Source organism: Schistocerca serialis, chromosome 11 (genome assembly GCF_023864345.2).
Source record: "Schistocerca serialis cubense isolate TAMUIC-IGC-003099 chromosome 11, iqSchSeri2.2, whole genome shotgun sequence".
Lineage (NCBI taxonomy): Eukaryota > Metazoa > Arthropoda > Insecta > Orthoptera > Acrididae > Schistocerca > Schistocerca serialis.
The window spans coordinates 101,125,500-101,142,286 of record NC_064648.1 but is presented as its reverse complement, the minus strand read 5'-3'; the positions used below and the strand labels follow the sequence as shown (position 1 = coordinate 101,142,286).

Genomic DNA, 16,787 nt, shown 5'->3' with positions numbered 1-16,787 from the left:
CACTTTCTATGATCATGGAGGTACGGGTCAATTGTTTTGGATGACCCTTGGCTTAGTGACCATTTATGCACCTATCAGAAAAATGGGTATACTGTAGGTATCTTACAGTACAGTGTCAAAATTTAAAAATTACACACTTCCTCCAGCCCAGGCAAATTGACCAAATCACTTCGCTCTTTGGCATTGTGTGTCGTCTAGGGTGGACTTTAAGGGGGCTTACAGAAATACCATTTGTTAATGGGTGATCCCTGAGAAAACCCCAAAAAATGTGATTTTTGGGTACATATGTACAAATGGGGGCATTACAACTTCTACAATTTCTATTCACTGCATATCATCATAATTTTTACCAATGTTCTACAGATGAATTCTCAAGCACCTTTGAAACTTTTTTCATGTTTATGGAGATTCAGAGTTATCATACTTATGTAGAAAACCACAAAACCAGTTTTTATTCATTTTGACACCATGGGCCACAATTATTTCAATAACTAACCACAGAAAATGGCTCAAATATTAATTATGCATTCATCTAGAAACACCATTTCACGGTTTTGAAAAATCTGTATCCCTTAATAGGATCCACTGGAAAAAACAAGAATACCTTCTATGCATGCCAAATCGTCAAAATTTTCATTATATCTTCTTAATATGATGTTCTCAGAGAGCCTCGAAATTTTTATTTTGATACCATTATCATTTACCAAGATTCAGATGTTCAGAGTTACTGTACTTATGCACGTAAAATATGCACATAATATACCGTCTGAGGTGTAAATGTAGTTTTAACTGATGTAGTTAACACATGTCAAGGGTTCTAGGGTCATCACAAGGGCTCTGAGGTCGCCAAACTATGTTTTTAATCAGCAGTTTTTCACCAATAAAACTTTATGATGCAATATTTGTATGATCAGCACTTCACACCTATATAAATATGCCCAAAGTGGTACATCAGGGGGTCTGACTATTTTTTCCCCTATACCAATGCAACCTCACCTATAATGTTAAGGAACACTGGTCTGAGAGGTGACCAGATCCCTAAAGGCTATGTATGGTCTCTACTCATCTGAATTTTTCATTTCCACAGTCTTCTCACTCTTGGGCATATTTGTATAGGTGTGAAGTGCCCGTCATGCGAAGATTGCATCATAAAGTTTATTGTTGAAGAACTACTGATTAAAAACATAGTCTGGCAACATTAGAATCCTTCTACTTCCACCCATCTCTCTTTCTCTTTTACTGCTACTGTCACTCACTGCCCATCGATATCTTCTCTTTCTTCTGCGCACACTCCTTTCTCGTTCACTGCCATTTTTTCTTCCCCACCATCACTGTCTCCTCCCACTCCTTCTCTTCCAGTGGCATTGTCTTATCTCTCTTCCACTGTCACTGTGAATGAGTTCACATACAAAAAAATTGGTGAGACAAGCAGAATGATGTTTGAGGCAGCTGGTTGTCCAGTTTCCCATATGAATCTTTTTAAGATGAGCATATTTGCCTTTTTTGTGCTCCAGCAGGAGCATTTTCCACTGGTTCCCTCCTTTCCCTTGGTACAGCAGGGTGTGCTGCTTATGTAAAATGAATTCTATAGATCAGTAAAGTTTTCACAGTTTATTTATATACTTCAGTATCTTAATATACTTTAACAAATATAAACAACAGATAAGTGTGCATAAGATAAGATTAACACAAAATTGTGTGTTCTACATTTTTTTCTGGTTACTTTTCTCATCAATTGCAATTCATCAAAAATGCCTAGCTTATTACTTGTTTCCTAAAAGAATAAAAATGTAGTTAGAAACATTTTACTGAATTTGCAGTCATTCTAGTTTTACATATTTTTTGGTAGTCATTTAAAGTTCTTTTAAGGCATATTAATATCTTTTTTAGCCCATTTTTTGTCACTGATGTACCACTGTGGGCATATTTATATAGGTGTGAAGTGCCAATCATACAAAGATTGCATCATAAAGTTTTATTGGTGCAAAACTGCTGATTAAAAACATAGTTTGGCGACCTCAGAGTCCTTGTGATGACCCCAGAGCCCTTGGCATGTGTTAACTACATCAGTTAAAACTACATTTACACCTCAGACAGTATATTATGTGCATATTTCATGTGCATAAATACAGTAACTCTGAACATCTGGATCTTGGTAACTAATAATGATATCAAAATAAAAGTTTTGTGGCTCCCTGAGAACATCATGGAATCAGTACTGACTGACATGTGGTGTTGAGAACTTACATGACAAAGGCCGTCCATGTTCAATGGATGCAAAGGATGGTCGATACCTATAACCATGGGATTAGAACTCCAGAACTGAATTTGGTGTGTGATAAGGCTAAAGGACATCATGTATCACATCAAACGTATAGGAGATGATTACACGATGCAAATATCCATTCCTAAGGACCACAGTGAACATCACGTCATATACCACAATATCAAGAACTCAGTTACATGGGCAAGAAATCATGCAAAAAGGAGGGCTCCAGATTGGCTTATTGTGTTGTTTATGGACAGAACCCAGACCTTTTCATACCCTCATAATCACAGGCAATGTGTATAGAGACAACCTGATAAGGTTGATTGTCTTACACACCATGTCCCACATGTGCAACAAGGTGGTGATGGAGTAATATTCTGGGGTGGCATTAGATGGGGTGACTGTGCCCCTCTCATGGTTATAGAGGGCAATCTCACTGTTTTGTGGTACAGTACTGAGAATTCTGCAGTCAACAGAGGGATCACATCATCAACATTTTCATGACAATTTCATCTTGGTGGATGACAACTCTCAGGCGAATCATGCTGTTCTCATGAACATGTTCCTTCAGCATGCTTGGATCACCATAATGAATTGGTCTGCCTGTCCTCCAGACATAAACCCTATCAAATATGTCTGGAATTGTTGACATGAGTTAGTGGGCATTGACAAAAAATGTGTACTCTGCTCTAGTTACAAAGAGACACCATTGAAGGGAGGGACAATTTGGACTAAGGCTGGCTTGATGATTTCATTGTTCATATGCTCTGATGGATTCAAGCTTACATATGAGTGCAGGAAGATCAAACTACATACTGATGTTGCCCATGAAAGCTGTGACCCCATCTCCTACAGGAAACAGACAATTTTGTCATTACACAAATGTACGTCTGTTTGATCTGGTGATCTGGATACACAGCAGATGAATATATGAGGGCTATTTGGACAGTAAGCTCCAATCGGTCATGAAATGGAAACCACTGTGAAAATAAAAAATGTTTTATTTGCATTAGTTAGCTACAGCTTACAGCTATTTTTCTATATAGTTGCCACTCTGAGTTAGACATTTGTCATAGCGTTGTACCAACTTCTCAATACCCTCATCATAGGGGGCAGCTGCCTGTGCTTTCCACCAATTTTCTATACTTGTCTACAGCTTGTTGTCTATGCCCAAATGGTGTCTTCATAGCTAGCGGTTCATGTGAGCAGAGATGAAACTCAGGATGAGCCAATTACAGGCTGTGTCATGAGTGATAAAACTGGTCTCATCAAAAATGCTGCAGGAGCATCTGCATTTCCCATGCTGACTGCAGCCAACAATTCTCATGAAGAACAAAATGCATGACAACTATGTTATGTGGGCTACACATCAGAAAAATCTTTCAACATGCCTTCATTCTTGGCAGGAGACACTATTTTCTAGGGACCTTTACGTGCTCACTGTGCACTCAGAATTGAAAACAGTAATGTGCTGTGATCAATGGGCATACTTGAGACAGTACCCAACACATCTCTGCAAAACTTCATTGGAATTTCACAGTGGTTTCCATTTTGCAACCAATCAGAACTTACTTTTCTTATAGTCCTCATACATACAATTTTTGTTTCCTGTGCCACAGTTTTCGAAATAAGGGGATGATACAAAACTTTTGTTGACATGGGTACATAGCAGAAGGTACTTTCCATTGTGCTAAGTATTAGGGATCCTATTCATTCCTTTTGCTTTTGGAATGCTACAAAACTTACTGCCAACATGCCTCTGAGCACATTGCAATTAGTATTAGCTTGTCTTTATGTTCCCTACTGGACTGATACATATGTGACTGTAGTACATTCCAATCACTCAAAACTAGTGAAACTTCCTGGTAGATTAATACTCAATACTAGTTCTTGAAACTAGGATTTTGTAGGAGAGATGTCTATCTTCATGTGCCTACCATTTCAGGCTTTTCAGCATTTCAGTGATGCCATCCCACATACAAAACAAACCTGAGATAATTTATGTTGCCTTTCTTTGCGAATGTTTTTGGTACCCCGTTAGTTCTATCTGATAACAGGTATCACACATCTGAACAATACTGTAAGTGATGTGTTTTTTAAGCAATCTCCTCTCAAGACAGTCTGCGTAGGTTTTTTTCTTACTCTACCAATGAAGCAGTCTGCCACTCACTATGACCTATGACTGAGTCTATGTGATCATTTCATTTCGTATTCCTACAAATCTTTACCCCTAAGTATCTGTATGAGTTGACTATTCAGTTGTGACTCGCTGATATTTTAGTCCCAGGATACTATGTTTCTGCATTTTGTCCATTGCACTATATTACATTTTTGACTGTGAGCACTTAAAGCAAGTTGTCAATAATTGCACTTTTTCAGAGCCTCTTGAAATTTTGACTGAATGTTTTGTAGCATTTTGAATGCTTTGGTAGCTTTTTCAGGCAGTACTCCATTATAAGCGACTGCCTCATTTACAAAAAGTCTGATGTTACTATTGAGTGCAAGGTCATTAACACAACATGAGCAGATTAGGTTCCATACTGCTTCCCTGAAGCACTCCTGAAGTTACTGTACATCTGTCAATGGCTCTCCATTTGAGTTAACTGCCAATTTAGTCTCCACGAAGAAATCCTCAATCTGGCCACAAATTTTGTTTAATGCCCTATATGACCATTCTTCTGTTAATTATCATTTGATTTACACTGAATCAGAAGCTTTTGGTAAGTCAAGAAATAAAGAACCACCTAAGTGCCTGAATCCATGGCTTTCACACTGTCATGCAAGAAGAGAGTAACTTACAACTGATGTATCTGAAATTTGTGCTGGTTGGAGATTACATATCTCTGAGCCATATGCATATATCACTAACTTGAATAAGACCACCAAGGCAAAAATCAGCCGAGTGTGTAAAATTTATAGATTTTTGTCTAATAATTAAATGAAATAATGGAATAATGATACAACTCAATGACTTTTTTCCAGTTGTATCTTTAGTTGTTTCAACATCTGATTGGATGCTTCTAAATATTCTCATTTTGGATGTTTGTTTTTGATGAGAGATCAGTTTCTTGTAGTGGCTCAGGCAGTTTTGTTGGTTCATTGAGGATACAGAAAGTTATTCACTATGCCAACATTTACATAGTGTGCAAGCTGTGTTCTATCTATGACAAAAACTGTTCTCATAACCTTGATGCATTTTCTTTGATTTCTAGTAATTTTGTGTTCTTCCCAATTGCTTGCACCTTGACTTCCAAAGTACAGGCTGTAGTTTCATTCTTACATCTCATCCCTCACATACATCTCTTTCTTTTATCATCATATTAGAAGACCACAGCACTAAATTCCTTCTTCCTTCTTTTCACTGTTCCAAATACTTCACTCTCTATTGCAAATATGTGACTGGCAGAATGTAAATATTTCACACACACACACACACACACACACACACACACACACACACACACCTGTGCACTTACACTGTGACAGCTGAGCCTACAGTAGTCTGCCAGTCGGCACAACATAGTTGCACAAGTATATATATACAGGGTGGTCCATTGATCATGACCAGGCCAAATATCTCACGAAATAAGCATCAAATGGAAAAACTACAAAGAACAAAATTCATCTAGCTTGAAGGCGGAAACCAGATGGCGCTATGGTTGGCCTGCTAAATGGCGCTGCCATAGGTCAAACGGATATCAGCTGCATTTTTTTAAATAGGAGCCCCCATTTTTTATTACATATTCGTGTAGTACATAAAGAAATATGAAAGTTTTAGTTGGACCACTTTTTTCGCTTTGTGATAGATGGCACTGTAATAGCCACAAACGTAAAAGTACATGGTATCACGTAACATTCCACCAGTGTGGACGGTATTTGCTTCGTGATACATTACCCGTGATAAAATGGACCGTTTACCAATTGCGGAAAAGGTCGATATCGTGTTGATGTATGGCTATTGTAATCAAAATGCCCAACGGCATCCTGGATGACGTCATCCAAGTGTCTGGACCATTCGCTGGATAGTTATGTTATTTAAGAAAACAGGAAGTGTTCAGCCACATTTGAAACGCCAACCATGACATGCAACAAATGGTGATGCCCAAGTAGGTGTTTTAGCTGCTCTTGCAGCTAATCCGCACATCAGTAGCAGGCAAATTGCATGAGAATCGGGAATCTCAAAAACGTCGGTGTTGAGAATGCTACATCAACATTGATTGCACCCATACCATATTTCTATGCACCAGGAATTACATGGTGGTGACTTTGAACATCATATACAGTTCTGCCGCAGGGCATAAGAGAAATTACGGGATGATGACAGATTTTTTGCACACGTTCTATTTAGCAATGAAGCATCATTCACCAACAGCGGTAATGTAAACTGGCATAATATGCACTATTGGGCAACGGAAAATCCACAATGGCTGCGACAAGTGGAACATCAGCGACCTTGGCGGGTTAATGTATGGTGCAGCACTATGGGAGGAAGGATAATTGCCCCCCATTTTATCGATGGCAATCTAAATGGTGCAGTGTATGCTGATTTCCTATGTACTGTTCTACGGATGTTACTACAAGATGTTTCACTGCATGACAGAATGGCGATGTACTTCCAACATGATGGATGTCCCAGAGATAGCTCGTGTGCTGTTGAAGCGGTATTGAATAGCATATTTCATGACAGGTGGATTGGTCATCGAAGCACCATACCATGGTCTGCACATTCACCGGATCTGATGTCCCAGAATTTCTTTCTGTGGGGAAAGTTGAAGGATATTTGCTATCGTGATCCAACGACAACGCCTGACAAAATGTGTAAGCGCATTATCAATGCATGTGCAAACATTACGGAAGGTGAACTACTCGCTGTTGAGAGAAATTCTGTTACATGTATTGCCAAATGCAATGAGGTTGCCGGACATCATGTTGAGCATTTATTGCATTAATGTGGTATTTACAGGTAATCATGCTGTAACAGCATGGGTTCTCAGAAATGATAAGATCACAAAGGTACATGTATCACATTAGAACAACCGAAATAAAATGTTCAAATGTACCTATGTTCAGTATTTTAATGTAAAACACCTAACTGTTACCAACTGTTCATCTAAAATTGTGAGCCATATGTTTGTGACTATTACAGCGGCATCTATCACAAAGTGTAAAAAGTGGTCCTACTAAAACATTCATATTTCTTTATGTACTACAAGAATATGTACTAAAAAATTGGGGTTCCTATTTTAAAAAATGCAATTGATATCAGTTTGATCTATGGCAGCGCCATCTAGTGGGCCAACCATAGCGCCATCTGTTTTCCCCCTTCAAGCTAGACAAGTTTCGTTCTTTGTAGTTTTTTCGTTTGACACTTATTTCGTGAGGTATTTGGCATGGTCACAATCAATGGACCACCCTGTATATAAATATAAAACAAAGATGCTGTGACTTACCAAACGGGAAAGTGCTGGTAGATGGACACAATAAAAAACACACACACAAATTTAAAGCTTTCGCAACCCAAGGTTGCTATATCAGGAAAGAGGGAAGGAGAGTGAAAGACGAAAGGCTGTGTGTTTTAAGGGAGAGGGTAAGCAGTCATTCCAATCCCGGGAGCGGAAAGACTTACCTTAGAGGGAAAAAAGGACAGGTATACACTCACACACCCACACATATCCATCCGCACACATACAGACCCAGGCAGACATGTAAATGCAAAGAGGCTGGGCAGAGATGTCAGTCGAGGCGGAAGTACAGAGGCAAAGATGTTGTTGAATGACAGATGACGTACGAGGAGCAGCAACTTGAAATTAGCAGAGGTTGAGGCCTGGTGGGTAACGGGAAGAGAGAATATATTGAAGGGCAAGTTCCCATCTCCGGAGTTCTGATAGGTTGATGTCAGTGGGAAGTATCCAGATAACCCCAATGGTGTAACACTGTGCCAAGTTGAGCTGGCCACGCAACGAGGCATGTTTAGCCACAGGGTGATCCTCATTACCAACAAACACTGTCTGCCTTTGTCCGTTCATGCAAATGGACAGTTTGTTGCTGGTCATTCCCACATAGAAGGCTTCACAGTGTAGGCATGTCAGTTGGTAAATCAGATGGGTGCTTTCACACATGGCTCTGCCTTTGATCGTGTACACCTTCCGAGTTACAGGACTGGAGTAGGTGGTGGTGGGAGGGTGCATGGGACAGGTTTTACACCAGGGACGGTTACAAGGGTAGGAGCCAGAGGGTAGGGAAGGTGGCTTGGGGATTTCATAGGGATGAACCACGAGGTTACTAAGGTTAGGTGGACGGCAGAAAGACACTCTTGGTGGAGTGGGGAGGATTTCATGAAGGATGGATCTCATTGCAGGGCAGGATTTGAGGAAGTCGTATCCCTGCTGGAGAGCCACATTCAGAGTCTGATCCAGTCCCGGAAAGTATCCTGTCACAAGTGGGGCACTTTTGGGGTTCTTCTGTGGGAGGTTCTGGGTTTGAGGGGATGAGGATGTGGCTCTGGTTATTTGCTTCTGTACCAGGTTGGGAGGGTAGTTGTGGGATGTGAAAGCTGTTTTCAGGTAAGTGGTGTAATGGTTAAGGGATTCAGGACTGGAGCAGATTCATTTGCCATGGAGACCTAGGCTGTAGGGAAGGGACCGTTTGATATGGAATGGGTGGCAGCTGTCCTAATGGAGGTACTGTTGCTTGTTTGTGGGTTTGATGTGGACAGATGTGTGAAGCTGGCCATTCGACAGATGGAGGTCAACATCGAGGAAAGTGGCATGGGATTTGGAATAGGACCAGGTGAATCTGATGGAACCAAAGGAGTTGAGGTTGGTGAGGAAATTCTGGAGATCTTCTTCACTGTGAGTCCATATCATGAAGATGTCATCAATAAATCTGTACCAAACTTTGGATTGGCAGGCTTGGGTAAACAAGAAGGCTTCCTCTAAACAACCCATAAATAGGTTGGCATATGAGGGGGCCATCTTGGTACCCATGGCTGTTCCCTTTAATTGCTGGTATGTCTGGCCTTCAAAAGTGAAGAAGTTGTGGGTTAGGATGGAGCTGGCTAAGGTAATGAGGGAAGAGGTTTTAGGTAGGGTAGCAGGTGATTGGCATGAATGGAAATGCTCCATTGCAGCGAGGCCCTGGACGTGCAGGATATTTGTGTATAGGGAAGTGGCATCAATGGTTACAAGGATGGTTTCCGGGGGTAACAGATTGGGTAAGGATTACAGGCATTCGAGAAAGTGGTTGGTGTCTTTGATGAAGGACGGGAGACTGCATGTAATGGGTTGAAGGTGTTGATCTACATAGGCAGAGATACGTTCTGTGGGGGCTTGGTAACCAGCTACAATGGGGCGGCCGGGATGATTGGGTTTGTGAATTTTAGGAAGTAGGTAAAATGTAGGGGTACGGGGTGTCGGTGGGGTCAGGAGGTTGATGGAGTCAGGTGAAAGGTTTTGTAGGGGGCCTAAGGTTCTGAGGATTCCTTGAAGCTCCGCCTGGACATCAGGAATGGGATTACCTTGGCAAACTTTGTATGTAGTGTTGTCTGAAAGCTGATGCAGTCTCTCAGCCACATACTCCCAACGATCAAGTACCACAGTCGTGGAACCCTTGTCAGCCGGAAGAATGACGATGGATCGGTCAGCCTTCAGATCACAAATAGCCTGGGCTTCAGCTGTGGCGATGTTGGGAGTAGGATTAAGGTTTTTCAAGAAAGATTGAGAGGCAAGGCTGGGAGTGATAAATTCCTGTAAAGTTTGGAGAGGGTGATTTTGAGGAAGAGGAGGTGGGTCCCGCTGTGATGGAGGATGGAACTGTTCCAGGCAGGATTCAATTTGGATAGTGTCTTGGGGAGTGAGGTCCTTAGGAGTAGGCTAATTTTTCTTCGTGGGAAAGTGATATTTCCAGCAGTGACTACGAGTGAAGGACAGTAAATCTCTGACGAGGGCTGTTTGGTTGAATCTGGGAGTAGGGCTGAAGGTGAGGCCTTTGCATAGGACGGAGGTTTCGGATTGGGAGAGAGGCTGAGGGACTGCGTCAGCTTTCCTCCAAACCAGTTTTTTCCTATGTTTATAGATGCCACCGACGTGTCATAAATGTTGCACAATATGTTTATATATTTTGTTTCCACTCCTTGCTCAGCCAGTGCTTGAATGGCTGCAATGTGGCTGACAGAATCAATGACTTTTTCGAAGTCAATGAATGTTATGCATAGTGGCATTTCATATGCATTGGCTCGACTAATTACCTCACGCAATGTGTTTAAATATTCAATTGTACTGAAACCACTGCGGAATCCAGCTTGATCTATGGGCTGTGCATTCTCCACTACCATTTTAATGTGACTTATCAGGACTTTAGTGAACACTTCATATATAACAGAAAGTAAATTAATAGGGTGGTAGTTCTTCAGATTGTAAATACTTCCCTTCTTATGTAGTAAGATTATGTTTGCTTTGTTCCAGCAGGTTGTGATGCTGCCATTCTGTATACATGAAGTAAAGTCTTTATCCTAATGGTTGGTTGGTTTGTGGGATTGCAGACTGCTACGGTCATCGGTCCCTTTTTCCAAAACTTCAAACACCCACACAGAATAAAAACGATCAATGGTTATGACAACAGACGACACAGGACAAGAAAGACGCAGACAGAAACCAGACAAAAGGAATTAAAATCACACAGTGTGTGACAGTGGTTGGCCAACCATAGAGACAAAAAAGGAAAAGCCAAACACCTAGAAACACACTAAAAAAATAACCCAGTCTACAATTTTAGGCCAAAGGCCAGACTAAAAAAAAAAAAAAAAAAAAAAAAAAAAAAAAAAAAAAATATATATATATATATATATATATATATATGACAAACACCCAGATTAAGTGATAAAAAGCCCCTGCCAGAATAAAAAGCAAAACTAAGCCTGCCATGATAGTGTCATCTGTTAAAAGGGCAGGGAGTGTATCAGGCAGGACAAACGTCTGCCTGAGCACAGCTGAAAGGGGACACTCCAACAAAATGTGGACCACCGTCAAAACGGATCTGCAGCGACATAGAGGTGGGTCCTCATGGTGCAATAAGTGGCCATGTGTCATCCCGGTGTGCCCAATGCACAGCCGGCAGAGGACAACAGACTCCTTGTGAGAGACCTGTAAGGAGGAGTGCCACGCACCGGTAGCCTCCTTGATGGCCCGAAGTTTGTTTGGTGAAGGCAGGGCGCACCATTCTTCATCCCATGTGCGAAGTACATTCTGCCACAAAACTGCCCTGAGGTCACTCTCTGAGAGCCCAATCGATAAGGCTGGTGCACCTACAGCCTGTTTGGCCAGCATGTCAACACATTGATTGCCCGGGATGCCCGCTGCAGCCAGCCCGGCAATGAGTGTTGTTCATAATGGTCCCCTGGAGTGAGAGCATAACCAACACAACCAGCAACCATCGAACCGTCAGTGTAGACAACGCCAGAGCTCTGATATGTGGCAAGGATGGAAAGAAAGCGGCGGCAGAAGACCTTAGGAGGGACCGAGTCCTTCGGGTCCTGTGCCAATTTGAGGCTAAGGTATGGGGGGGCACACACCACGGGGGTGTACACAGAGGGGCCCGGAAAAGAGGTGGAAGAGGGAAAACCCCAAGCCCAGAGGCAAGCTCTCTGATACGAACTGCTGAGAGAACAGGAGATGATAGTTGGGATGCCCAGGCAAGCTACAAACATGTATAGCATAAGCGGCCAGTAAAGGTTGGCGCCGTAACTGCAGTGGAGGGCACCTACCTCCACAAGTATGCTGTTCACAGGGCTGGTCCAGAAAGCTCCAGTGGCAAGTCGGATCCTGCTGTGAAGGATGGGTTCCAGCACCCACAATGCAGAAGGGGATGCTGCACCATAAGCCAGGCTCCCATAATCCAGACAGGACTGAATTAACACCTGGTAGAGCCATAAGAGGGTAGACCGATTGGCTCCCCAGCTGGTGTGGCTCAAGCAACACAGACCATTAAGATACCGGCAACACATCTGTTTAAACTGCCGAATGTGAGGGAGCCAAGTTAACTGGGCATCAAAAACCACACCCAAAAACCGATGTGTCTCCACCACAGCAAGAGGTTTGCCGTCAAGATAAAGCCGTGGCTCAGGGTGAACAGTGCGTCACTGGCAGAAATGCATAACAAACGTCTTGGCAGCCGAAAACTGGAAGCCATGTGGTACAGCCCAAGACTGCGGCTTGCGGATAGCACCCTGCAGCTGACATCAGCAGCTGCAATGCCACTGGAGCTATAGTAGAGGCAGAAGTCATCAGCATACAAGGAAGCTGAGACAGACGTTCCCACCGCCGCAGCGAGCCCATTTATTGCAATTAAAAACCATGAAGCATAGAGAGGATGTGATGTTGCCATGTCATATCATAGGCCTTCCGCATGTCAAAAAAGACAGCGACAAGGTGCTGACGGCATGCAAAGGCTGTATGTATGGCAGACTCCAGGCTCACCAGATTATCGGCAGCAGAGCGGCCCTTATGGAACCCACCCTGCGATGGAGCCAGAAGGCCCCGAGACTCTAGTACCCAAATCAACCGCTGGCTCACCATGTGTTTGAGCAACTTGCAAAGAATGTTGGTGAGGCTAATGGGGCAGTAGCTGTCCACCTCCAATGTGTTCTTGCTAGTTTTCAAAATGGGGATTACGATGCTTTTCCGCTATTGCAACGGGAACTCACCCTCGACACAGATAATATGGTTTTAAAGGTCTAGGAGGCATCGCTGGCAGTCCGTCGAGAGGTGTTTGAGCATCTGACAGTGGATGCAATCTGGCCTGGGAGCCATATCAAGGCAAGCAGCTAGGGCACTTTGGAATTCCCACTCACTGAATGGAACATTGTAGGATTCAGGGTGGCGTGTGTGAAATGAAAGGCGCCGACGTTCCAACTGCTCTTTCAGGGAGCGGAAGGCCAGTGGGCAATTTGCAGAAGCAGAACTCAGAGCAAAATGATCTGCTAAGTCGTTTGCAATTATGTCAGGGTCAGTACAAACTGCTCCATTCAGTGAGAGCGCAGGGATGCTAACAGGGGTCCGACAGCCATAGAGGCGCCTAATCTTGGCCCAAACCTGTGATGGAGAGATATGGAGGCCAATAGTGGAGACATACCTTTCCCAGCACTCCTGCTTGTGTTGGCAAATGATGCGGCGGGCCCACGCACGGAGCCGTTTAAAGGTTGGTTGGGTTGTTTTGGGGGAAGAGACCAAACAGCGAGGTCATCGGTCTCATCGGATTATGGAAGCATGGGGAAGGAAGTCGGCCGTGCCCTTTGAAAGGAACCATCCCAGCATTTGCCTGGAGCGCTTTAGGGAAATCACGGAAAACCTAAATCAGGATGGCCGGACGCGGGATTGAACCGTCGTCCTCCCGAATGCAAGTCTGTTTAAAGGCGATGAGGTGTTCTAATGAGGGATGTTGCTTGTGATGCTGGAGCGCCCACCGGTGATCTTTAATCACCTCAGCAATCTCAGGCAACCACCAAGGCACGGTTCTCCACCGAGGGGACCCAGAAGAAGAACGGGGAGTGGCACATTCTATGGCAGTAACGATGCTGGTGGTGACTGTGTGAACCACCGCATCAAGCGCATCATTGGAAAGAGGCTCAATAGTGGCAATGGAGGAGAACAAGTCCCAGTCAGCCTTATTCGTAGCCCATCTGCAAGGGTGCCCAGAAGAGTGACGCTGTGTCAGTGACAGAAAGATTGGAAAGTGGTCACTACCACACAAGTCGTCGTGCATACTCCGTTGGACAGACGGTAAGAGGCTAGGGCTGCAGATCGAAGGGTCGATGGCTGAGTATGTGCCATGCGCCACACTGAAATGTCTGAAGGCACCATCATTTAAAAGGGAGAGGTCGAGCTGTGCCAATACATGCTCAACGGTACTGCCTTGACCTGTTGCCATGGTTCCACCCCACACAGGGTTATGGGCATTGAAGTTGCCCTGTAACAGAAAAGGTGGTGGCAATTGGGCAATCAGCGCAGCCAGGATATGCTGCGGGACATCACCATCCAGTGGAAGATACAGACTGCAGACAGTAACAGCCTGTGGCATCCACACCCGAACAGGGACAGCCTCTAAAGGTGTTTGTAGAGGGACAGACTCACTGTGAAGGGAGTGAAGGACATAGATGCAGACGCCACCAGGGACCCTTTCGTAAGCTGCCCGGTTCCTATAATAACCCCAATAGCCACAGAGGGCAGGGGTGCACATTGCAGGAAACCAAGTTTCTTGAAGAGCAATGCAGAGGAAAGGGTGAAGGATGAGAAGTTGTCGGAGCTCAGCAAGATGGTGGAAGAAACTGCTGCAGTTCCACTGGAGGACGACATTGTCCATGGCTGAGAAAGGCGTGAAGTGACTGGGGAGGCAGATTACACTGCTGGGTCACTTGCTGCAACCGATTGAGTACCCGTGCGAGTGACATCCATTGCGTCCGAAGGTCCGGTGAGATCTAGGTCCTCAGCAGATGCCAGAAGTTGGGATCGGCATCCCTGGTGGTTGAGGGGGTGCTGCTCCCGAGGTAGGTGGTGTGGGAGCAACAGGGAGGGAAGTGCCCCATACCATCAAGGGGCAGGTGTGGTCAGTGGGAAAGATATAGAAACAGACTGAGTGCCAAATAGGAGGAACAAAGTTAGAACAGGTGGACGGTTTCAAGTACTTAGGATGCATATTCTCACAGGATGGCAACATAGTGAAAGAACTGGAAGCGAGGTGTAGCAAAGCTAATGCAGTGAGTGCTCAGCTATGATCTACTCTCTTCTGCAAGAAGGAAGTCAGTACCAAGACTAAGTTATCTGTGCACCGTTCAATCTTTCCACCAACTTTGTTGTATGGGAGTAAAAGCTGGGTAGATTCAGGTTACCTTATCAATAAGGTTGAGGTTACGGATATGAAAGTAGCTAGGATGATTGTAGGTACTAGTAGATGGGAACAATGGCAGGAGGGTGTCCACAATGAGGAAATCAAAGAAAATCTGGAAATGAACTTTATAGATGTAGCAGTCAGAACAGGCTTAGATGGTGGGGGTCATGTTACACACATGGGAGAAGCAAGGTTACCCAAGAGACTCATGGGTTCAGCAGTAGAGGGTAGGAGGAGTCGGGGCAGACCAAGGAGAAGGCTCAAAAAATGGCTCTGAGCACTATGGGACTCAACTGCTGAGGTCATTAGTTCCCTAGAACTTAGAACTAGTTAAACCTAACTAACCTAAGGACATCACACACATCCATGCCCGAGGCAGGATTTGGACCTGCGACCATAGTGGTCTTGCGGTTACAGACTGCAGCGCCAGAACTGCGTGGCCACTTCGGCCGGCAAGGAGAAGGTACCTGGATTCGGTTAAGAATGATTTTGAAGTAATAGGCTTAACATCAGAAGAGGCACCAATGTTAGCACTGAATAGGGGATCATGGAGGAATCTTATAAGGGGGCTATGCTCCGGACTGAATGCTGAAAGGCATAATTAGTCTTAAATGATGATGATGATGATGATGATGACGATGAACAAGTCAAAGTCTGGTGAAGTCACATCCGGGCTGTAGGGAGGATGCGTCAACACTTCCCATCCATATCTGTGCATATTGCCGATATGTGGGTGAGGATTGTCATGGCAAATGAGTGGTCCAGCCTCAAGCAACTGAGGTCATGTGTTGTACATTTTTCTGTACAGGTTTTGATATGATGATAATACACTGCTGTGACACTTGTTCCATATGGAACTCTATCTGTCATGATGATTCCTTGAGGATCATAAGCCAAAATCATCAGTTGCTTGAACTTTCATTGAGTGCATCAAATTTTATTTTGGACATCGATAAACTGAAGCTCTCCACTCATTGGACTGTGACTTCAATTGCAGCTCAAAGTCTCTGATCCATGTTTAGACAACAGCAACAATTCGTCACAAGAATCCTTGACTTTCATGGTGAAATCATAGTTTAAGCAAGGTTGCAATGTCCAGGCATTTCTGAATCTCTTCAGTGGTCAAACAGTTTGGGATCCATCTTGCAAAAATTTTTCTCTTCTTCAAATCATCTGTCAGAATACAGAATACTGATATTAGGGGAATTCCTGTAACTTAAGAGAATATCTCACAAGTCGCACTGTGATCTTTTTCAAGAGCAACTGCCACAAGTTTCACACTTCATTCATCTGTTGACATTTTTGGCCTTCTGGGTCTTGGATTACCATCTATGCTCATACCACTGACAATGGTTAACCAAATCTGAAACCATACTACGGTTCACTGTAAGGCCAACACAAACTTCACTTAGTGCACTGCAGATTTCTGTTGAGTTTTTACCTTGTGAAGTTTTGATCTCAATGTAGAACCTCTGATCTTCAACAGCCACAGTAGCTGAGATCCCTGCATGGTCCATTTTTACTTCTTGCCAATTTTATGTCTACCTCTTGCTAATTTTATGTCAGAGCACACAGCAAGAAAAACAGAAACAAATGCTTCTTCCTCAAGCTCCTGACTACACCTAAAGTAATTTGCATT

General features: G+C 43.6%; 1 protein-coding gene across 1 annotated transcript in view; it reads right to left on the bottom strand.

The window, feature by feature from the left end:
- The window catches only part of LOC126426488 (plasma membrane calcium-transporting ATPase 3-like), a 595,967-nt gene that overhangs the window by 307,360 nt on the left and 271,820 nt on the right, over positions 1 to 16,787 (bottom strand). The window lies entirely within an intron of this gene.